General features: G+C 43.0%; 1 long non-coding RNA gene across 1 annotated transcript; it reads right to left on the reverse strand.

Annotated features, from left to right (window-relative positions):
• Positions 1-2,049: 2,049 nt before the first annotated feature.
• LOC135051153 (uncharacterized) lies at positions 2,050-3,473 on the reverse strand. The gene is made up of 3 exons (XR_010242074.1): positions 3,378-3,473; positions 2,791-2,810; positions 2,050-2,694 (listed from the first exon to the last, which is right to left on the reverse strand). It is a non-coding gene; the product is annotated as an uncharacterized LOC135051153 (long non-coding RNA).
• Positions 3,474-23,805: the final 20,332 nt, after the last annotated feature.

Here is a 23,805-nt window from a genome sequence, read left to right on the forward strand (position 1 = left end):
CTGGGAAGCTGAGGGGGACTGGGAAGCTGAGGGGGACTGGGAAGGGGAGGGGGACTGAGAAGGGGAGGGGGGCTGAGAAGGTACCTGATATTGCCTCCCTGCAGCAGCTTGCCGTTGTGGTGGTCCTAGAATGATATATGTATTATATTTTGTGTGGCATGTCAAATGTAATAAACACCATTTGACAATTACACTGTTCTGTCCCATGTAAAAGACACAGGGCTAACAATTTATATTTTTATAATAAATTTAATCTGTTGATGTTGTCCATAGCAACCAATCTGATTATACATAACATTATTGAAGCTCATTACTGAATCTATTCCTTTGAGTCATATTGATTGGTATAGTCAACATCACCAGATCTCTATTCAACCCACCTTATTATATTGACACCACTGATCAAGTTATTTTGTACAGTTTCCAGCCTGTGTAGCAATTCAGGACAACATGCACTTGTTTAGAATCACTTTGCTACAGTCAGTACTGCTTGCCCTAACCACACACACTGTCTTATTTATTAAACTAGTTCAGTCAGTGTGGCAGTTTACATACTATCACTCAGTGTAAATTTGCACAGTGTATGCTAATAATCTCTGTGTTATGTAATGTCACTTACTGCGTGCACGTAGTCGGCGTATTTGCTGGCGGAGCTCCGCCAACAGTTCTGGAGTCCTCCTGCGGAGATCACTCCATCTCCTCTCCAGTTGGATGATGGTCCGCCTGCTGCGGACGCGAGTCCTCAGTAGGTGGCGGGCCTCCGCGTAGGCCTGGCGCTTAACCCGATTTGGGATAAATCGCCCTACGCGGCCTACGCGGCGGTCCATCACCGCTACCAGTACGCGGAGCTCCCGCCTGGTAAAAGGTGCTGCACGCATCATGGCAATGGCGTTTTCCTTATTTGGGCATATATTTATAGTGTGTGTTGGCATGTGATTTGTCGAAAATAAATGCTGTCATCTAAATAAACTTTATTGATGTGTGCATTGACAAAACTTTATTGCTGGCTGCAGTGCTGTGAAGAGTAGAGGGGTGTTCGCTAGAGCGGTAATACGCAGTCGCGGAAGTGTATGACAATAAACGCACCAATTACACACACACACACACACACACACACACACACTTTTGAGAAAAATAAAAAAACCAGTGTACTCACCACTTTTTGAATGAGCAATCAGCTGCACAGTCACAAAGTGTTCAACATTTAGTATCATATGTTGTTTGTTAATTTCAAGAAAACAGAAATGGTAATTAAAAAACTAAGTCTAAAAGTTTGAAGCAAATGATACAAAATGTAACCAAAAACACACATTGTAAGGTTAACATGTTTGAATATTTACATTTACAAATAAGAATATATTCACACACACCAAAACAATTACACAATGAGCTTTCAATAGCTACCTTAATGACATCATAGCAAAATAAACACAAACAGACAGTGATTTACTATCTTAAAAATGTAAAAAATAATATAAACTATACCTGAAATATTCTTGCACAATGCATGCGCTTACTTCATTGCCCCTCCGGGAAACACTCCCCCCACCGTATCTCCGCCCAACCCCTGGCTCCTCATCAGGCAATTCCTCTGTTTGAGAAAGCTCCACGCGACTCCTTACAGCGATGTTATGGCGGATAGCGCACAGGACCACTATTTTACTTGCCATCTCCGGTGAATACATGATGTTGCCACCAGTGCGGTGGAGCACACGAAAACGTCCTTTAAGGACACCAATTGTGCGCTCCACCAGCTGTCTAGTGGCAGTAAGCGCGGAGTTAAATGCCGTCTGTGGTCCTGGCCTGGGCTTACGGTAAGGAGTCATGAGCCAGGGGGTGCAAGGATATCCACGGTCTCCTGTTTGATGTAAAAAAAATATTTTAAGTATAATATTATATTTCCAAAATATTTGTGATAAAAAAAATTAACAAAAACTCACCCAATAACCACATGTCTTGTCCTTGCCTCGATCTTAATCTCTGCCATATCCCTGATTGTCTAATTACATAGGCATCATGGAAGTTCCCCGGGAACATCGCATTCAGGGACAGGATCTGGAGGGATGGCCCACAAACAACCATTACATTCAGAGAATGAAACAGTTTCCTGTTTCTATAAATTTCTTCATTATGTCTTGGTGGCACAATAGCTACATGTGTGCCATCCACAACCCCAATAACATGTGGGAAGCGACTACCACCTTCCTCAAATTGCCGCTTCACCACATCTAGGGCACCAACATCCAAAGGCATAGCAATAAATTGCTTTACACGCTTGATGAAAGCCTGGCTGACACGCCGTAGGACCTTACTGAACTGGCCCTGCGACATGCCAACCAGATCTCCCACCACATGCTGGTATGAACCAGTGGCAACAAAATGTAACACAGCAAGGAATTGTGTCAATGGTGTTATTGCTGTAGGATACCGAATTGAAGATTCAAGATCACTCTCTATTATGGAGAGAGTGTCTAGGATTAGATGAGGTGGCAGCCTGTATCTTCGCAAAACCACATCATCAGGCATCCCAAAAAGGAGGACACGGGTACGGAAAATTGGTGGCCTAGCACGCCTCCGTTGCCTTGGTTGATGAGGAGCCGGTTGCGGTTGGAGGGCTGGCAGCGGTTGGGGTGGGAGTGGTTCCGTGGGCTGGGGTGGGAGGGCTTCAGCAGCCACAAAAATCGACATCACCAACTTAAAATGAAGGTAAGAATATTTTTAAACAAACATAAATTCAAAACACACATTGTCATCAATAATCTTTGTCAAAGTGTATGGGTGTTAACTTACTCCAGGAGCATACGACATTTCTTCAGGAATAAATGACGGGACAAAATTCCAAAATTGGAAACAAAAGTGAAAAAAAAAAATTAACTAAGTATTTCAAACATAGGTTAACATCACAATTACAAAAGTGTGAAAGATTACAAACATACCCATATAATAACAGCAACAATATATATTATAACAACTAAGTATGAATAATGTAACTGAGTTTTATAATTAGATCCTAAATATTTAAAAAAGGGCTCCCTTTAGTAGGTATTACAGCCAAGACCAGCCCTACTTTGAGCATAATAAAAACTTGGAAACATCCCAAAAAATATTTTTACAAAACATTAATGTGCCAAAAAACATAAGATACACACTTTTTACACACACATACTCCAGGACACACAGGGATAGGGTACTTACCTGCTTAATAAATGTCAAGTCACTTGCAGATAAATCCAAAATAAAAAAAGGCTAATTGCCTACAAACAAACTCTGGATAATTTCTCCCAAAAACAGACACCTACAAGAGACACACAAGGAGGCTAAGAGATCATATAGGCAATTATAAAAAAGAATAAAAAACACAGGGATAGGGTACTTACCTGCTCAATAAATGTCAAGTCACTTGCAGATAAATCCAAAATAAAAAAAGGCTAATTGCCTACAAACAAACTCTGGATAATTTCTCCCAAAAACAGACACCTACAAGAGACACACAAGGAGGCTAAGAGATCATATAGGCAATTACCAAAAAGAATAAAAAACACAGGGATAGGGTACTTACCTGCTCAATAAATGTCAAGTCACTTGCAGATAAATACAAAATAAAAAAGGCTAATTGCCTACAAACAAACTCTGGATAATTTCTCCCAAAAACAGACACCTACAAGAGACACACAAGGAGGCTAATAGCACAAACAAACTTGCTAACAAATATAACATACACACTGTAAAGTACAGGTTAAAAACAAAAACATATGTCATACTAATCCATTTAAATAACAAACATATATCCTCCCAAATACAGAAACCCACCTCCATTGCACCACCAAACATACTTGCCTTTACAAATGACTAATGTAGGAATACTCACAAACGAAACTTCGCAAAAAAAACACTACGCTCTACATGCTATAAGCTAATAAACTGACATCTGTATGCTTGACAATGCAAAAAATACTCACTCTGCAAAGTACAAAACCGACCACCTTCTCTGACTAAACACACCAGCTACTTCCATCATACACCCACTCACACAGCTTGCAAACCAGGCCCTTAAATAAGCAGTACAATCATACCCCTTTTACACTCGCATGAAAATCCCGGGATATTGCACGTGAACGCGCATCATCCCGGGATTTTTGTCAGTGTGAAAGGGTACAGGGACAATTTCCCGGGTCGAGCATCCCGGGATTTCAACCCTGGTCTCGACCAGGGTTGGTCCCGGGACCGTCCCGGGAAGCTGGGTAGTGTGAACTGGCCCGTCCCGGGATTCACTACCCGGGACTGTTAAAAGTAGTGATGAGCGGGTTCGGTTTTACTCGGTTTTACTCGGTTCTCAAAACGGCATCTTATTGGCTCACGGATGTCACGTGTTTTGGATAGCCCATAAGGTTCTGTTTTGAGAACCGAGTAAAACCGAACCCGCTCATCACTAGTTAAAAGGCCTCCGATTGGAGCTTTCATGGGCTCAGAAAAGATTATGTCATTTTTCAGAGCCCTGGGGAACGTCCTTGATGCGTGTGAGGAAGGCAGCATGGCGACCTGGACAGACCAGGAGGTTAGAGAGTTGCTGAGCATTAGGGGAGAGGAGGAAATAATGAGGCAGATCACAGGCACAGTTAAAGATGCAGTCATTTATAAAAAACATCTCCAAGATGCTGGAAGCCAGGGGAATCATCCGCACACAGCAGCAAGTGTTAAACAAAATGAAAACTCTTAAAAAGCAGTTTCTGAAGGTGCATGACAACAACAGGAAAAAGAGCGGTGTTGGCCGTATCGACTGGCAGTACTATGACATCTGTGCCAATATCTTTGGAAACACAGCTATATGCAGTCCGGTGAGTCTGTCTTCCAGTTCACAGTACACTGCTACAGAAGGCACTCCAGAAGAGACACAGACAAGCAGTGACATCTGTCCGTCATCCCCGTTGTTAATTGACGACACACCTGAGGACAGCGACACATCCTCCCAGCCATCCATAAACACATCCAGAAACGACGACAGCATAACTGCAACCATTGAAGACGTCGTGGAAGCTCAAACCAGTGACAGTGGGACTGTACAAAGTACCGTCACCCCAACTTTACAGAAAAACAGTAAGTACATGTTTAGAAAATAACACTCATAGCACAAATCCACAATTGTTAATCATCCGGTTATGTGTGTAGTATGAGTGGCCAGTGTGGCAGCAGCGTGGCGAGCGCAAATGAGCCCCTTGCAGGATCACTGCGCTCAGCACGCTGCTGGCACGGTGGCACGCTTTGCAATTTCTGCCCCCACCCAGGGGGGCTTTGCATTTTTATAAATAGTTCAATGTTGCAGAGTAGCTAGTGTGTAGGTGGATTAATGCCACAAACACATGTTTGCTAAAGCTGCTATTTTTATATACGCTCATTTTGTATTTCTTCTCTTCACAGTTTACACCGTACCGCCTAGAAGGAAGAAACTGAACAGAGCGGAGCAAGTGGCTAAAGCCATGTCAAATGTCCTTGTCGACCAACTCCGAGAGATGGACGCTACAATGTCCGCACAGGAGGATGCAAGGCTAGACAGGTTTCTAGAGGCAGAACGCCAAATGCATGATGCATTTCTTTCCCAAGTCATGACAATGCAGGAATGCATGAGTAGAGAGCAGTATGACCGCCACAGGGAATTGCACCAAATGAACATGGCGTTCTATGAGCGTATGACCAATACCTCAAGAGCACCAATCCAACACCACAACTCACAATACCCTGAGCAGAGTTTTTCATCATTTAATCCTGGCCCATACTATGCCCCAAATACTGCACCATCTAGTGCGCAAAGCACAGAGTTTACTGTATTGCGCAATTTGCCGTGAAACACAGTGAATTTCTTATTGTTGTTATTTGTTGTTAAATAACCACAGTGTGGTCACTGTTTATGCACAACTGTTTGTGCCTTCTTTAATTTTTTTTCTATGTTCTGTTTTGTATAGTGTCTACATTAAAGCACATTTTATTTATTTTTTACACAGTAATAATATACTGCAGGGACACTGTGGTTTATGGTGTTGTATCTACAAGCCTACCAGTGTTTTTTTTTTTTTATGCCAATCAAAATTTGTTTGCAAATCTATGCATAACATTCCCATTTGTGCGTAACAGTAGACCATGTTTTCAGTGTTTTCTACATTGTTTCTGCATATATACAAAGTTTGTGGCAATGTGGTTTTTTTGGAAAATCATAAATATTGAAACCAAAGATCAAAGGTGGAATACAAAATAAAAAAAACGTAATTCACCAAACATGTTGTGCTGATTCTTAAACACTATTGTACCAGTGCTGCAAGGTTGGACGTAATAGTGTGGCGTATTTGTTCTGCAGCGGAGTTTGAGGCAGTCCCAAACAAAGCACCTTCCACATGTGGGTTTATAACCTCAGGGTCCTGCACAGTCCACTCAGGAAGGAATAGCTAATTTTTCAGTTCACAGATGTTGTGCAGTATACAGCACGCAGCTACTACATTAGGCATATTCTTTAGGTCCACATCATTGCGCTTCATCAAACAACGCCATCTTCCTTTTAACCTGCCAAAGGCGTTCTCAACCACCATCCTTGCTGAACTCAGGGTGTGAGTATAGGTTTGTTGCTCTGGGGTTAACTGGACCTGTTGGGTGTAGCCTTTCATAATCCAGGGGCGTAAAGGGTATGCAGCATCCCCGATGATGTGGACAAGGATCTCCACCCCATTCACAATCTTTGCACACTCTTTGGGGTACAGCCAGCCTCCCTGGTTCTCCTCTATGATGTTGTACAGGTCAGAATTGGCAAGAACTCGGGAGTCTTGAGATCGGCCTGGCCAGCCAATAAACACATCTAGGAAACTAAAGAACAGTAAAATTTAAAAAAGTTAGAATGTAAAACTCACACATGCAACTCATCCCACCACCCCAAAAATAAACACTTACCAATATTTGTGGTCCACAATAGCCTGTAATATGATGGAGTGCCAGCCCTTCCTATTAAAATAGTCAGCATGGTTGTCACGTGGGGCAATAATGGGGATGTGTGTCCCATCAATCGCTCCTCCACACTGCGGATAGCCTCGCTTCACAAATCCTTTGATGGTATCCAGTAAGCGCTGTCCTTGTGGTAGAGATAGGAAGCGCTTGTATAAGGTAGATACAATTGCTTCAGTCACCTGGTGGACTATGACACAGCAGGTGGAGATCGCAACACCGAACAAGCATGAGACTGAGCGGTACTCTCCTGGGGTAGCATACCACCACAATGCAATAGCTAATCTCCTGCATGCCTCGATGGGTCTCCTAAGCCTGGTGGTCTGCATGTCAAGTGCTGGGGTAAGTAATTCCAGGATGTAGTTAAAGGTTGCATGAGACACACGGGAGTTAGCCATCCACTCCTCATCCTGGTAAGCTTCCACGGTCCTCATAAAGGCTTCTCCGTGCCGGCGATCTCTGGACCAAAATGAGCGGTTAGGGCCCATACTCACGCTCAGGATGGTACTCATCCTGGATGATATGAGGGCTCTCCTCTTGCGCAAATATTGGCGGCGACTAGCAGCCCTATCCAGCATAAATTGCGCCCTCCTCCTCCTCATAAAATATATGTGCAGTATACTGCACAGTGTGACAAGCTGCATCATGCTGTCAGTGGCTGTATGAAACATCTGCAAAGCAGAAAGAATCATGAGCTCAGGCATACACACTGGTACTCCGTCGGCCATGACTGCAGCAATGGTGTGAGCAGGCACCACCCCTCCCTTTGTTGACTAGTGTGACCTCATCTATGTGAGCCAGAAAAGGCCATTTCTAATGACATGCATATGCATTTGCAGGGATATCCCGGGATCAGTGTAAATGGGGCTGTCCCGGGTCGATCCCAGGTCTTAGTGCAGTGTGAAAGGGGTCAGTCCCGGGAAGGCATCCTGGGACGCATCCCGGGAAGCATCCCGGGAGTGACCCGGGAGTGCGAGTGTTAAAGGGGTATCAGTCACACTATTAGCATAATTTACACCTGTGTGAATTTACGCTGCGCACGTACCTATAAAAACTTACACACCTGTGCGTACAAACATGTCATTATCAACATGGCTACTCGTGAGTTTTTAGCAGCAGAGATGGAACGCTTGCAGCGGCAGCAGGCAGATTTGGCACAAAGACGTATCGCATTGCATCGGCGAATGCTGGAATCCGCAGAGGCAGATTCTGAAGAAGCAGGACTCAGTACTAGAGACATTCCAGCTTCTGATGCCCAACAGTTAAGTGGGGTTACCCTTCCATACACACATACTTGGCAAACTGAGGGAGATTCAGCATTAGCCACACAACAACAACATACAGAAGCTGCTAGTGATGAGGAAGATGGTGAGGAGCAACAGGACCAAAGCTCACAGGCTACTTCAAGACGTAAAAAAAGGCAGCCAGCATTCACTAAGAGGGAGTTGCGTGTTTTGGTCACGCAGGCCATGTCAAAAATACATAGAGGACCAAAAAACATGGGTGCTGCTACGAAAGAACGCATCTGGAGGGACATCACTCATTCTGTGAATGAAGTCGGCTCTATCATCAGTACATCACAGGAAGTTAGACGACGGTAAGTGCATCTTGGCAGTCCATTATCTGTGCTAAGTAGTCTTCAAAAGGTAGTTACATGTGATGTTGTGTATAGCAAACAAAAGCAGAACATGTGTCCTATATATTTTTTCCAAAAATATTAATACTCTACCTTGCCACTATTTTTCTAAACATATGTAGTTGGGCCGACTTCAAATCCCGCCTGAAGGGCAAGAGGGCTGCGGAGTGGAATGCCTCAAGGGCTACAAATGGAGGACCAGCTGTCGCTGTGGAGTATACAGAGTTGGAGGAGATAGCGATGGACTCTGTGAGTTATGAGGAGGGGCAAGGAGTGTCTCATATGGACACGGACCTGCCTGAAATCCTGACGGCACATGACTTGCCAGGTAAGTTTACGCACATATTTTTTTTTTTTTAAATACAAAAGTCTCATATTATTTTTTTCTACTCTTTTTCCCACACATTCTTCTATTTGCTTTGCACATAACACAGCACAGGGGGGTGATCAGGTCGAGTCACAGGAGGGTTATGTGGCTGAGGCTGAGGTGGAGGGACCTAGTGGCTCGGGTAGTGTGGGACCCCAAATCCCACCTATCCAGGTTCCAACTGGCCCCCCCAACCAACCCTCTGCTATCCCGGAGATCCTGCTTGAAATTGCTAGGTTTGGTGAGAGCCTAAATGCATTTCAGGACAGGATGATCCGGGAGGTAAGCCAGATAGCTGACCGGCTCACTGAGCACAGAACCAGTGTGGAGCAAGGTGTGACTCAACTCTGCCAAGGTCTGGCAGAGATCAGGCAGGGACAAGATCAACTTGCCTCCTCATTCCAAAGCCTTGCAAATAACATCTTGCAAGGTCTCCAGGCCATCACTGTCTCCCTTGCCCACAGTGGCAGAGAGCCAGCCACATCGGCTCCCTCCCCTGCCCCTGCCCAGGAAGAAGATCCCACTGGGCAGGGCCCACGAATGTCGCTCTGCAGACCAAGCCAAGAAGAACAGCATCAGGCGGGGAAAAAAAGAAGAAAGTGATGTCTCTCCAGATGGGCAGCACCCATGTTTTTCATGTTGTCTCTATGTATTTTTTGTGTAGGCTTGTGTGGCCAGAATGGCTAACTCCCTCTTAGTGAAATGTATTATTATTTTTTTGAGATATTTGTAGCCTGTGAGCTTTTTTCCAAGTACACCAGAGCCATCTTCCTCATCCTAGTGTGCTGTATATTGTTGTGTGTGTGTGGTGGCTCATGAATCTTCCCCAAATATATTTGTCTGGCAGGGTGTTTACAGCATATTATTTTTTGAAGTTACAAACATTATTTTGTCAGAAGCTGGAGTTCCCTAGTACAGGTTGAGTATCCCTTATCCAAAATGCTTGGGACCAGAGGTATTTTGGATATCAGATTTTTCCGTATTTTGGAATAATTGCATACCATAATGAGATATCATGGCGATGGGACCTAAATCTAAGCACAGAATGCATTTATGTTTCATATACACCTTATACACACAGCCTGAAGGTCATTTTAGCCAATATTTTTTATAACTTTGTGCATTAAACAAAGTGTGTCTACATTCTCACAATTCATTTATGTTTCATATACACCTTATACACACAGCCTAAAGGTCATTTAATACAATATTTTTAATAACTTTGTGCATTAAACAAAGGTTGTGTACATTGAGCCATCAAAAAACAAAGGTTTCACTATTTCACTCTCACTCAAAAAAGTCCGTATTTCGGAATATTCCGTATTTCGGAATATTTGGATATGGGATACTCAACCTGTACTGAGTTCTGCTATGTCATTTGTGTCAATGCCATCTGCTTGCTGCTTGGTCCATCTTTGCCTGTGATACTCACCTGTAGCCATGTTGTTTTGATATCAAAATATATTACAGTAGTAATAAATTATTGTTAACTAAAAAAATGTGTCCTTTATTTTAGTTAATGCATTATGTTAATCTTAGTCATTGAAAGTTTAGCAAAGCATATAGACACTTGAGGAACAAGGAAAATTTTCTAACCAAAAAAAAAAAAAAAAGCATCTTGAAAAATGCAACAGGTTTGACTTGCAACACACTTTAATTGCCATATTACAAAAAAAAACAACAACTCAGGTTTGTGATTACTATGGGCAACAGGACAGCAATTTAAACCTTGACAGATATTCAAAAAAAATATAAAATAATTATGTTAAGTGTATGCTGCATTATGTTGGTCCTGATATTTGGGATATACAAAGGTAACATTTTATGTAGTTTAGATGTTGCTGATGTAGTTTATAAGTTTGGTTAATTTCAGTTGTTTGCATTTTGTAGTATTTAAAACATTAAATTATGCACTTAACATAATTTATAAAAAACACAACTTGCACAAAAATAAAATCCATATTTGTCAGCGTGACAGATTTTTAGGTGCTTAGAATTGATGTTTGAAGTACTTCAGCAGAGCAGTGTTTAGCAAGTAATTGGCCAACAGATGAATGTGCTCTCCAATTAACTGGTAATTAGTGCATACACACTTGTAACACTAGTTCGCAAATGCAGAGTAACTGCAGACCTACTCGGCTGCTGCAGCAAGATAGCGAGGCTTTGATATGTTAAGTTTCATTGCGAAAAAGCATTTTTGCGAAAAACACGCCTACTGCTAGTTGCATACTCCCACACTAGACGCCCACTTTCACGCCCATGTCGTCAGATTGCGACGTCGCACCTCTGTCACGCCTTCGCCACTCCCCGTTTTTGTTTCTGTGTTACGAGCAGTTTTCTGTGTTGTATTTCTGCACAAGTGTCGTTTCGCTCTGCTCGCGCATGCATATTTCCGCTTTTGCGCATGCGCGTTTACTTGGTTTCGGGCAGTTTGCGATGCGATGAATCTCTGCGATCAACTCGGAATGAGGGCCTAAATACAGTACCTGTATTCCCTCCAATATCACAAGTTTTTCCCACTAAAACCACATGCCCATAGAGTTTATTGTGTAATTTAAAGGATAGTGCCTTTTTAAGGTAGAACTACAGGGATCCAGTTAATTTGCCAGCAGTCGGGATCTCGATGGTCAGGACACGGATGTAGGAATCCTGACTGCTGACAATACCGACATCCAGAATCCCGGCTCACAGGGGATATTCTCACTCGTAAGTGTTTACGACACCCATAGAGTGGGAACAAAACCTGTGGCGAACTCAGAAAGAAGTCTCTGTAAAGTGCTGCAGAATATGTGTGCGCTATATAAATAACTGGTAATAATAATAATAATAATAATACTACAGATGGCCGGGATGCCATTGTCGGTATACTGATGGCCAGCATCCCGACCGTTGGTAAATCTTACTAAACCCCAACTACAGTAGGCATATCAGCATAGAAATCCTCCATTGATCCTTCCTGTATATAGCTACTGTAGTATCTTGTCAGGCCCCATTAAACATAGGCTAGGGTGATTTTACCTGATACTTTTCTCATTGTGTTATTTATCATTTATGATCTCATTGTAATCTATATTGTATCCTGTGTTGATGTATTTTACATTGGGCCTGTGATTGTGTATCTAGTTATTGTAACACACTGTTTAGATATGTAGTAGCTGATCACTAAATTGTTTTTAGAGTTCAGACTGATTGTGTTATTGCTGTAGTTGATAGACCTGTGGAGGAGGTACACACTAGCTGTTAGCTCAGGCTGTTGTAGAACTACAAGTCTCAGCACGCCCTGCTACACTTTTGCTATTAGGAAGAGCTAAAACTGTGGCAGAGCATGCTGGGATGTGTAGTTTTACAACAGCTGGAGAGCCACATGTTGGCCAGGCCTTATGCATATTTGTGGCAGGGTACTGCTGATTGTTTTACAGGTGACAATAGTCAAACAGTATACAATCAAATGGGTTTTGTTCTAAAGCCAGGGCATACATTTTTTTGCTTAATGATCGTTATGTTTATACATTTTAATTATTCTAATATCTGGTTGTAATAATATGTAGGTTCTTAAAGAATATTTTGGTTACAGGTTTGAATTTGTTAGAATCATTTGTTCCATAGATATTTACCTAAGTATATTATAAAAAACTGACAACCAGAAAATGGAGTGACAATGACATAGATATACTGTACAAATGGTGTTGACATTCAGGGTTAAAAAGACAGTGGGTAGAGTGGTAAACTACCAACAGCATTGAAATCCCCTGTCTGCTCTGTATAAACAATGAATATTGTACTGTCAATAAAAAAATGGCAGGTCTGCTGTGTTGATTTTATGGCATATTTACCCTCAATGTTCTTTAATCGCAAAACAATAGCAATATGAGAATCCTTTCTAGCAGAATACAAATACTGGGAATGTGTTGACAAAGTAAATATCAGTTTTAGTAAATTTAAAAGAAAATTTGTCTTCAAGTTGTGAACTCTGCTGTTACAGTATGTGGGTGATGACCTTTTGTAAGTAGCTATGATTATTCCTATGAAATACATGGGTAAAAAAATGATCATGATTTTGTGTTCCTAGATGTAAGATGCAATTTGATTGCAAGAAAAGTGCATAAGATCATTGTTATACACAAATGTGTAACTATCGCCATAGTAGTCAATGCAACTGCTTTGGGTTCAATCATCAGGCAAAGTAAAAAGTTAGTAATTCACACAGCTATAATATTTGCAAATGCACTTTTTATGCTATATGCTATATACTCTATGGGGTAAATTAACTAAAATGAGAGTTCTATTTCAGATGGGATGTTGCCCATAGCAACCAATCAGATTCCAGGTATTATCTTCTAGAAGGAGCTAGATAAATGAGAAGTAGAATCTGATTGGTTGCTATTAGAGATGAGCGGGTTCGGTTCGCCGAGAACCGAACCCACCCGAACGCCAAGTGTCAAACACGGGTTCGAGCCCGTCTCGGTTATTCCCACCTGACTCGGAAAACCCGAATGAGGCAAAATGTCATTATCCCGCTGTCGGATTCTCACGAGATTCGGATTCCATATAAAGAGCCGCGTGTCGCAGCCATTTTCACTCAGGCATTGTAGAGGGTACAGAGAGGACGTGGTTACAGTTAGGGATGAGCGGGTTCGGTTCCTCGGAATCCGAACCCGCCCGAACTTCATGTTTTTTTACACGGGGCCGAGCGACTCGGATCTTCCCGCCTTGCTCGGTTAACCCGAGCGCGCCCGAACGTCATCATCCCGCTGTCGGATTCTCGCGAGGCTCGGATTCTATCGCGAGACTCGGATTCTATATAAGGAGCCACGCATCGCCGCCATTTTCACACGTGCATTGAGATTCATAGGGAGAGGACGTGGCTGGCGTCCTCTCCGTTTATAGAGAAGAGAGTGAGACAGTAGAGAGAGACACAGTAGTAATTTTGGGGAGCATTAGGAGGAGTACTAGTTACTTGCTGAAGTGATAGATAGTGTGACTGTTAATTATCTGACTTGTGGGGGAGACACTGACAGTGGGGAGCAGTTAGAGTCTGAGAGCAGGACTCAGGAGTACATATAACGTACAGTGCACACTTTTGCTGCCAGAGTGCCACACTGCCATTGTGACCACACTGACCACCAGTATAATATATATTGTGATTGTCTGCTTAGGAGTACTACTTGCAAGTTGCTGATAGTGTGACCAGTGACCTGACCACCAGTCACCACCAGTTTAATATATATATATATATATATATATATAAAATTGTATATAATATATATATAATATTGTATACCACCTACCCGTGGTTTTTTTTTTCTTTCTTCTTCTTTATACATACTACTATAGTAGCTTACTGTAGCAGTCTGCGGTGCTGCTGAGCTGACTGTGTCCAGCAGGTCCGTCATCAGTCATTACATAATAAATATATATACCTGTCCGGCTGCAATACTAGTGATATTATATATATATATATTGATTTCATCTCATTATCATCCAGTCTATATTAGCAGCAGACACAGTACGGTAGTCCACGGCTGTAGCTACCTCTGTGTCGGCAGTCGCTCGTCCATCCATAATTGTATACCACCTACCCGTGGTTTTTTTTTTCTTTCTTCTTTATACATACTACTATAGTAGCTTACTGTAGCAGTCTGCGGTGCTGCTGAGCTGACAGTGTCCAGCAGGTCCGTCATCAGTCATTACATAATAAATATATATACCTGTCCGGCTGCAGTACTAGTGATATTATATATATATATATATTAATTTCATCTACTTATCATCCAGTCTATATTAGCAGCAGACACAGTATGGTAGTCCACGGCTGTAGCTACCTCTGTGTCGGCAGTCGCTCGTCCATCCATAATTGTATACCACCTACCCATGTTTTTTTTTTTTTTCTTTCTTCTTTATACATACTACTATAGTAGCTTACTGTAGCAGTCTGCGGTGCTGCTGAGCTGACAGTGTCCAGCAGGTCCGTCATCAGTCATTACATAATAAATATATATACCTGTCCGGCTGCAGTACTAGTGATATTATATATATATATATATATATATATTGATTTCATCTCCTTATCATCCAGTCTATATTAGCAGCAGACACAGTACGGTAGTCCACGGCTGTAGCTACCTCTGTGAAGGCAGTCGCTCGTCCATCCATAATTGTATACCACCTACCCGTTGTTTTTTTTTTCTTTCTTCTTTATACATACTACTATAGTAGCTTACTGTAGCAGTCTGCGGTGCTGTTGAGCTGACAGTGTCCAGCAGGTCCGTCATCAGTCATTACATAATAAATATATCTACCTGTCCGGCTGCAGTACTAGTGTGATATAATATATATTGATTTCATCTCATTATCATCCAGTCTATATTAGCAGCAGACACAGTACGGTAGTCCACGGCTGTAGCTACCTCTGTGTCGGCAGTCGCTCGTCCATCCATAATTGTATACCACCTACCCGTGGTTTTTTTTTTTCTTTCTTCTTTATACATACTACTATAGTAGCTTACTGTAGCAGTCTGTGGTGCTGCTGAGCTGACAGTGTCCAGCAGGTCCGTCATCAGTCATTACATAATAAATATATATACCTGTCCGGCTGCAGTACTAGTGATATTATATATATATATATATATATATATATATTGATTTCATCTCATTATCATCCAGTCTATATTAGCAGCAGACACCGTACGGTAGTCCACGGCTGTAGCTACCTCTGTGTCGGCAGTCGCTCGTCCATCCATAATTGTATACCACCTACCCGTGTTTTTTTTTTTTTTTTCTTCTTTATACATACTACTATAGTAGCTTACTGTAGCAGTCTGCGGTGCTGCTGAGCTGACAGTGTCCAGCAGGTCCGTCATCAGTCATTACATAATAAATATATATACCTGTCCGGCTGCAGTACTAGTGATATTATATATATATATATTGATTTCATCTCATTATCATCCAGTCTATATTAGCAGCAGACACAGTACGGTAGTCCACGGCTGTAGCTACCTCTGTGTCGGCAGTCGCTCGTCCATCCATAATTGTATACCACCTACCCGTGGTTTTTTTTTTTCTTTCTTTTTTATACATACTACTATAGTAGCTTACTGTAGCAGTCTGCGGTGCTGCTGAGCTGACAGTGTCCAGCAGGTCCGTCATCAGTCATTACATAATAAATATATATACCTGTCCGGCTGCAGTACTAGTGATATTATATATATATATATATTGATTTCATCTCATTATCATCCAGTCTATATTAGCAGCAGACACAGTACGGTAGTCCACGGCTGTAGCTACCTCTGTGTCGGCAGTCGCTCGTCCATCCATAAGTATACTAGTATCCATCCATCTCCATTGTTTACCTGAGGTGCCTTTTAGTTGTGCCTATTAAAATATGGAGAACAAAAATGTTGAGGTTCCAAAATTAGGGAAAGATCAAGATCTACTTCCACCTCGTGCTGAAGCTGCTGCCACTAGTCATGGCCGAGACGATGAAATGCCAGCAACGTCGTCTGCCAAGGCCGATGCCCAATGTCATAGTACAGAGCATGTAAAATCCAAAACACCAAATATCAGTAAAAAAAGGACTCCAAAATCTAAAATAAAATTGTCGGAGGAGAAGCGTAAACTTGCCAATATGCCATTTACCACACGGAGTGGCAAGGAACGGCTGAGGCCCTGGCCTATGTTCATGGCTAGTGGTTCAGCTTCACATGAGGATGGAAGCACTCAGCCTCTCGCTAGAAAACTGAAAAGACTCAAGCTGGCAAAAGCACCGCAAAGAACTGTGCGTTCTTCGAAATCCCAAATCCACAAGGAGAGTCCAATTGTGTCGGTTGCGATGCCTGACCTTCCCAACACTGGACATGAAGAGCATGCGCCTTCCACCATTTGCACGCCCCCTGCAAGTGCTGGAAGGAGCACCCGCAGTCCAGTTCCTGATAGTCAGATTGAAGATGTCAGTGTTGAAGTACACCAGGATGAGGAGGATATGGGTGTTGCTGGCGCTGGGGAGGAAATTGACAAGGAGGATTCTGATGGTGAGGTGGTTTGTTTAAGTCAGGCACCCGGGGAGACAACTGTTGTCCGTGGGAGGAATAGGGCCGTTGACATGCCTGGTGAAAATACCAAAAAAATCAGCTCTTCGGCGTGGAAGTATTTCACCAGAAATGCGGACAAAATTTGTCAAGCCGTGTGTTGCCTTTGTCAAGCTGTAATAAGTAGGGGTAAGGACGTTAACCACCTCGGAACATCCTCCCTTATACGTCACCTGCAGCGCATTCATAATAAGTCAGTGACAAGTTCAAAAACTTTGGGCGACAGCGGAAGCAGTCCACTGACCAGTAAATCCCTTCCTCTTGTAACCAATCTCACACAAACCACCCCACCAACTCCCTCAGTGTCAATTTCCTCCTTCCCCAGGAATGCCAATAGTCCTGCATGCCATGTCACTGGCAATTCTTGCGAGGAAGATGAAATATCACAGCAGTCATCCTGTTGCAAAGCGGATAACTGAGGCCTTGACAACTATGTTGGTGTTAGACGTGCGTCCGGTATCCGCCGTTAGTTCACAGGGAACTAGACAATTTCTTGAGGCAGTGTGCCCCCGTTACCAAATACCATCTAGGTTCCACTTCTCTAGGCAGGCGATACCGAGAATGTACACGGACGTCGGAAAAAGACTCACCAGTGTCCTAAAAAATGCAGTTGTACCCAATGTCCACTTAACCACGGACATGTGGACAAGTGGAGCAGGGCAGGGTCAGGACTATATGACTGTGACAGCCCACTGGGTAGATGTATGGACTCCCGCCGCAAGAACAGCAGCGGCGGCACCAGTAGCAGCATCTCGCAAACGCCAACTCTTTCCTAGGAAGGCTACGCTTTGTATCACCGGTTTCCAGAATACGCACACAGCTGAAAACCTCTTACGGCAACTGAGGAAGATCATCGCGGAATGGCTTACCCCAATTGGACTCTCCTGTGGATTTGTGGCATCGGACAATGCCAGCAATATTGTGTGTGCATTAAATATGGGCAAATTCCAGCACGTCCCATGTTTTGCACATACCTTGAATTTGGTGGTGCAGAATTTTTTTAAAAACGACAGGGGCGTGCAAGAGATGCTGTCGGTGGCCAGAAGAATTGCGGGACACTTTCGGCGTACAGGCACCACGTACAGAAGACTGGAGCACCACCAAAAACGCCTGAACCTGCCCTGCCATCATCTGAAGCAAGAAGTGGTAACGAGGTGGAATTCAACCCTCTATATGCTTCAGAGGTTGGAGGAGCAGCAAAAGGCCATTCAAGCCTATACAATTGAGCACGATATAGGAGGTGGAATGTACCTGTCTCAAGCGCAGTGGAGAATGATTTCAACGTTGTGCAAGGTTCTGCAACCTTTTGAACTTGCCACACGTGAAGTCAGTTCAGACACTGCCAGCCTGAGTCAGGTCATTCCCCTCATCAGGCTTTTGCAGAAGAAGCTGGAGGCATTGAAGGAGGAGCTAAAAGGGAGCGATTCCGCTAGGCATGTGGGACTTGTGGATGGAGCCCTTAATTCGCTTAACAAGGATTCACGGGTGGTCAATCTGTTGAAATCAGAGCACTACATTTTGGCCACCGTGCTCGATCCTAGATTTAAAACCTACCTTGGATCTCTCTTTCCGGCAGACACAAGTCTGCTGGGGTTCAAAGACCTGCTGGTGACAAAATTGTCAAGTCAAGCGGAACGCGACCTGTCAACATCTCCTCCTTCACATTCTCCCGCAACTGGGGGTGCGAGGAAAAGGCTCAGAATTCCGAGCCCACCCGCTGGCGGTGATGCAGGGCAGTCTGGAGCGACTGCTGATGCTGACATCTGGTCCGGACTGAAGGACCTGACAACGATTACGGACATGTCGTCTACTGTCACTGCATATGATTCTCTCACCATTGAAAGTATGGTGGAGGATTATATGAGTGACCGCATCCAAGTAGGCACGTCAGACAGTCCGTACTTATACTGGCAGGAAAAAGAGGCAATTTGGAGGCCCTTGCACAAACTGGCTTTATTCTACCTAAGTTGCCCTCCCACAAGTGTGTCCTCCGAAAGAGTGTTTAGTGCCGCCGCTCACCTTGTCAGCAATCTGCGTACGAGGTTACTTCCAGAAAATGTGGAGAAGAGGATGTTCATTAAAATGAATTATAATCAATTCCTCCGTGGAGACATTGACCAGCAGCAATTGCCTCCACAAAGTACACAGGGAGCTGAGATGGTGGATTCCAGTGGGGACGAATTGATAATCTGTGAGGAGCGGGATGTACACGGTGATATATCGGAGGATGATGATGAGGTGGACATCTTGCCTCTGTAGAGCCAGTTTGTGCAAGGAGAGATTAATTGCTTCTTTTTCGGTGGGGGTCCAAACCAACCCGTCATTTCAGTCACAGTCGTGTGGCAGACCCTGTCACTGAAATGATGGGTTGGTTAAAGTGTGCATGTCCTGTTTATACAACATAAGGGTGGGTGGGAGGGCCCAAGGACAATTCCATCTTGCACCTCTTTTTTCTTTCATTTTTATTTGTGTCATGTGCTGTTTGGGGAGTGTTTTTTGGAAGGGCCATCCTGCGTGACACTGCAGTGCCACTCCTAGATGGGCCAGGTGTTTGTGTCGGCCACTAGGGTTGCTTATCTTACTCACACAGCTACCTCATTGCGCCTCTTTTTTTCTTCTTTGCGTCATGTGCTGTTTGGGGAGTGTTTTTTGGAAGGGCCATCCTGCGTGACACTGCAGTGCCACTCCTAGATGGGCCAGGTGTTTGTGTCGGCCACTAGGGTCGCTTAGCTTAGTCATCCAGCGACCTCGGTGCAAATTTTAGGACTAAAAATAATATTGTGAGGTGTGAGGTATTCAGAATAGACTGAAAATGAGTGGAAATTATGGTTTTTGAGGTTAATAATACTTTGGGATCAAAATGACCCCCAAATTCTATGATTTAAGCTGTTTTTTAGGGTTTTTTGAAAAAAACACCCGAATCCAAAACACACCCGAATCCGACAAAAAAAATTCGGTGAGGTTTTGCCAAAACGCGGTCGAACCCAAAACACGGCCGCGGAACCGAACCCAAAACCAAAACACAAAACCCGAAAAATTTCAAGTGCACATCCCTAGTTACAGTCTCTCAGTGTCAGTTCTCAGTATCAGTGCTCAGTATCAGGGCTTATTGCTGCTCAGTAATACTAGTACAGTGTCTCTCTTGTGCTGCATCTTGCTGCAGTAGGTGCTGTGGTAGTAGTGTCCTGTGACTGTGCATCGGTCATCATCATTCCAGTCACAGTGGTATCTGGGGGGGTGACAATTTCAGAGTGCTTTTGTGCTGCTCACTAATACTAATACTAGTACAGTGTCTTGTGCTGCATCGTGCTGCTCAGTGTCAGTTCTCAGTAGTATCATCAGTGCTCAGTATCACTGCTCAGTAGTATCATCAGTGCTCAGTATCAATGCTTAGTAGTATCATCAGTGCTCAGTATCACTGCTCATTGGTGATCATTCCGAGTTGTTCGCTCGCTGCTATTTTTAGCACAATTGCTAATAGGCTAAAATCCGGCAGTTCTGCGCATGCGTATGCACTGCATGGCACACGCGCTAAGCAATTTTACACAAAACTATGCTATTTTACTCACAGGCGAACAAAGCTTTTCAGTTGCTCTGTTGATCGGAGAATGATTGACAGGAAGAGGGTGTTTCTGGGTGGTAACTGAGCGTTTTCCGGGAGTGTGCTAAAAAACGCAGACGTGCCAGCAGAAAACGCAGGAGTGGCTGGAGAAACGGGGGAGTGGGTGGCCGGACACTGGGCGTGTTTGTGACGTCACACCAGGAACTAAACGGACTGAGGTGATCGCAATCTAGGAGTAGGTCTGGAGCTACTCAGAAACTGCAAGGAAATACTTAATAGCAGAATTGCTAATCTTTCGAAAGCAATTCTGTTATACTAACATACACTCCCAGATGGCGGTGGCTTTGTGTTTGCATTTCTGCTAAAAGTAGCTAGCGAGCGAACAACTCAGAATGACCACCATTGTCTTGTGGTGCTCAGTAATACTACATTACTAATACTAGTACAGTGTCTTGTGCTAATCGTGCTGCTCAGTGTCAGTTCTCAGCAGTATCATCAGTTCTCAGTATCAGTGCTCAGTAGTATCATCAGTGATCAGTATCACTGCTCATTGGGGGTAATTCCAAGTTGATTGCAGCAGGATTTTTGATAGCAGTTGGGTAAAACCATGTGCACTGCAGGGGGGCCAGATATAACATGTGCAGAAAGAGTTGATTTGGGTGGGTTATTTTGTTTCTGTGCAGGGTAAATACTGGCTGCTTTATTTTTACACTGCAAATTAGATTGCAGATTGAACACACCCGCCCAAATCTAACTCTCTCTGCACATGTTAAATCTGCCTCCCCTGCAGTGCACATGGTTTTGCCCAATTGCTATCAAAAATCCTGCTGCGATCAACTTGGAATTACCCCCATTGTCTTGTGGTGCTCAGTAATACTACATTACTAATACTAGTACAGTGTCTTGTGCTGCATCGTGCTGCTCAGTGTCAGTTCTGAGAAGTATCATCAGTGCTCAGTACCAGTGCTCAGAAGTATCATCAGTGCTCAGTATCACTGCTCATTGGGGGTAATTCCAAGTTGATTGCAGCAGGAATTTTGTTAGCATTTGTGCAAAACCATGTGCACTGCAGGGGAGGCAGATATAACATGTGCAGAAAGAGTTAGATTTGGGTTGGTTATTTTGTTTCTGTGCAGGGTAAATACTGGCTGCTTTATTTTTACACTGCAAATTAGATTGCAGATTGAACACACCACACCCAAATCTAACTCTCTCTGCACATGTTAAATCTGCCTCCCCTGCAGTGCAAATGGTTTTGCCCAACTGCTAACAAAATTCCTGCTGCGATCAACTTGGAATTACCCCCATTGTCTTGTGGTGCTCAGTAATACTACATTACTAATACTAGTACAGTGTCTTGTGCTCATCATGCTGCTCAGTGTCAGTTCTCAGTAGTATCAGTGCTCAGTATCACTGCTCATTGTCTTGTGGTGCTCAGTAATACTACATTATTAATACTAGTACAATGTCTTGTGCTAATCGTGCTGCTCAGTGTCAGTTCTCAGTAGTATCATCAGTGCTCAGTAGTATCATCAGTGCTCAGTATCACTGCTCATTGTCTTGTGGTGCTCAGTAATACTACATTACTAATACTAGTACAGTGTCTTGTGCTAATCGTGAGCAAGTGCTGACATCTGGTCCGGACTGAAACCTGCCAACGATTACTGACATGTCTACTGTCACTGCATATGATTCTGTCACCATTGAATTTTACCTAAGTTGCCCCCCTCCAGTGTGTACTCTGAAAGAGTGTTTAGTTCAGCCGGTCACCTTGTCAGCGATCGGCGTAGGAGGTTACTTCCAGAAAATGTGGAGAAGATGATGTTCATCAAAATGAATTATAATCAATTCCTCCGTGGAGACATTTACCAGCAATTGCCTCCAGAAAGTACACAGGGACCTGTGATGGTGGATTCCAGTGTTGACGAATTAATAAGTTGTGAGAAGGGGGATGTACACAGTGAAAGGGATAAGGAATCGGAGGATGATGATGAGGTGGACATCTTGCCTCTGTAGAGCCAGTTTGCGCAAGGAGAGATTGATTGCTTCTTTTTTAATGGGGGCCCAAACCAACCAGTCATTTCAGCCACAGTCATGTTGTAGACCCTGTCGCTGAAATGATTGGTTTGTTAAAGTGTGCATGTCCTGTTTTTACAACATAAGGGTGGGAGGGCCCAAGGACAATTCCATCTTGTTCCTCTTTTTTTATTTATCTTTGCATCATGTGCTGTTTGGGGACTATTTGTTTAAGTGCCATCCTGTCTGACACTGCAGTGCCACTCTTAGATGGGCCAGGTGTTTGTGCTGCCCACTTGGGTCGCTTAGCTTAGTCATCCAGCGACCTAGGTGCAAATTTTAGGACTAAAAATAATATTGTGAGGTGTTCAGAATAGACTGGAAATGAGTGGAAATTATGGTTATTGAGCTTAATAATACCATAGGATCAAAATTACCCCCAAATTCTATGATTTTAGCTGTTTTTGAGGGGTTTTTTTTAAATCACCCAAAACGCATCCGAATCCAAAACTCAAAAGGGTGGTTTTGCCAAAACGCGTCCGAATCCAGAACACAACCGTGGGCCCGAATCCAAATTCCAAAACACAAAACACGAAAAAATGCCCGCTGCACATCTCTAGTTGCTATGGGCAACATCCCATCTTAAATAGAACTCCTATCTTAGTAAATTTACCCCTATGTGTTTTATATATTTTTATTAAATCATTGATTGTTAATATCAACTCTGAGATTTTATTAAATTACAGTTTTTTTATTATATTTTGTTCATTTACAATCAATAATTATTGATATAAATCTATAAAAACAGCTAAAATCATTTAATTTTTGCAATCCAGAACCTGACATTTGGATTTAAAATCTGAAATCTCTAAATATTTTATGGAATCTAATTTCTAGTTTACAGTATATACCATATTTTCTTAAAAGGTACATTTCAGCACATTTCTAGCATAGCACAATTATTGTTCACATTTTCAGCGGTTAACTAAATGTACTTTTTTACTGGTAAGAATGAAAATACTATAACATTTACAACAAATTTTAATTGCAAGTGTGGCCAATTATTTCTACTGGTCTATCTTCAGATACTGTATAGAGCAATCCAGGTAAACTTAAATCATTAATAACTGTAACAATACTTGAACCTATCTGG

The sequence above is a fragment of the Pseudophryne corroboree genome, chromosome 2, assembly GCF_028390025.1.
Source record: "Pseudophryne corroboree isolate aPseCor3 chromosome 2, aPseCor3.hap2, whole genome shotgun sequence".
Lineage (NCBI taxonomy): Eukaryota > Metazoa > Chordata > Amphibia > Anura > Myobatrachidae > Pseudophryne > Pseudophryne corroboree.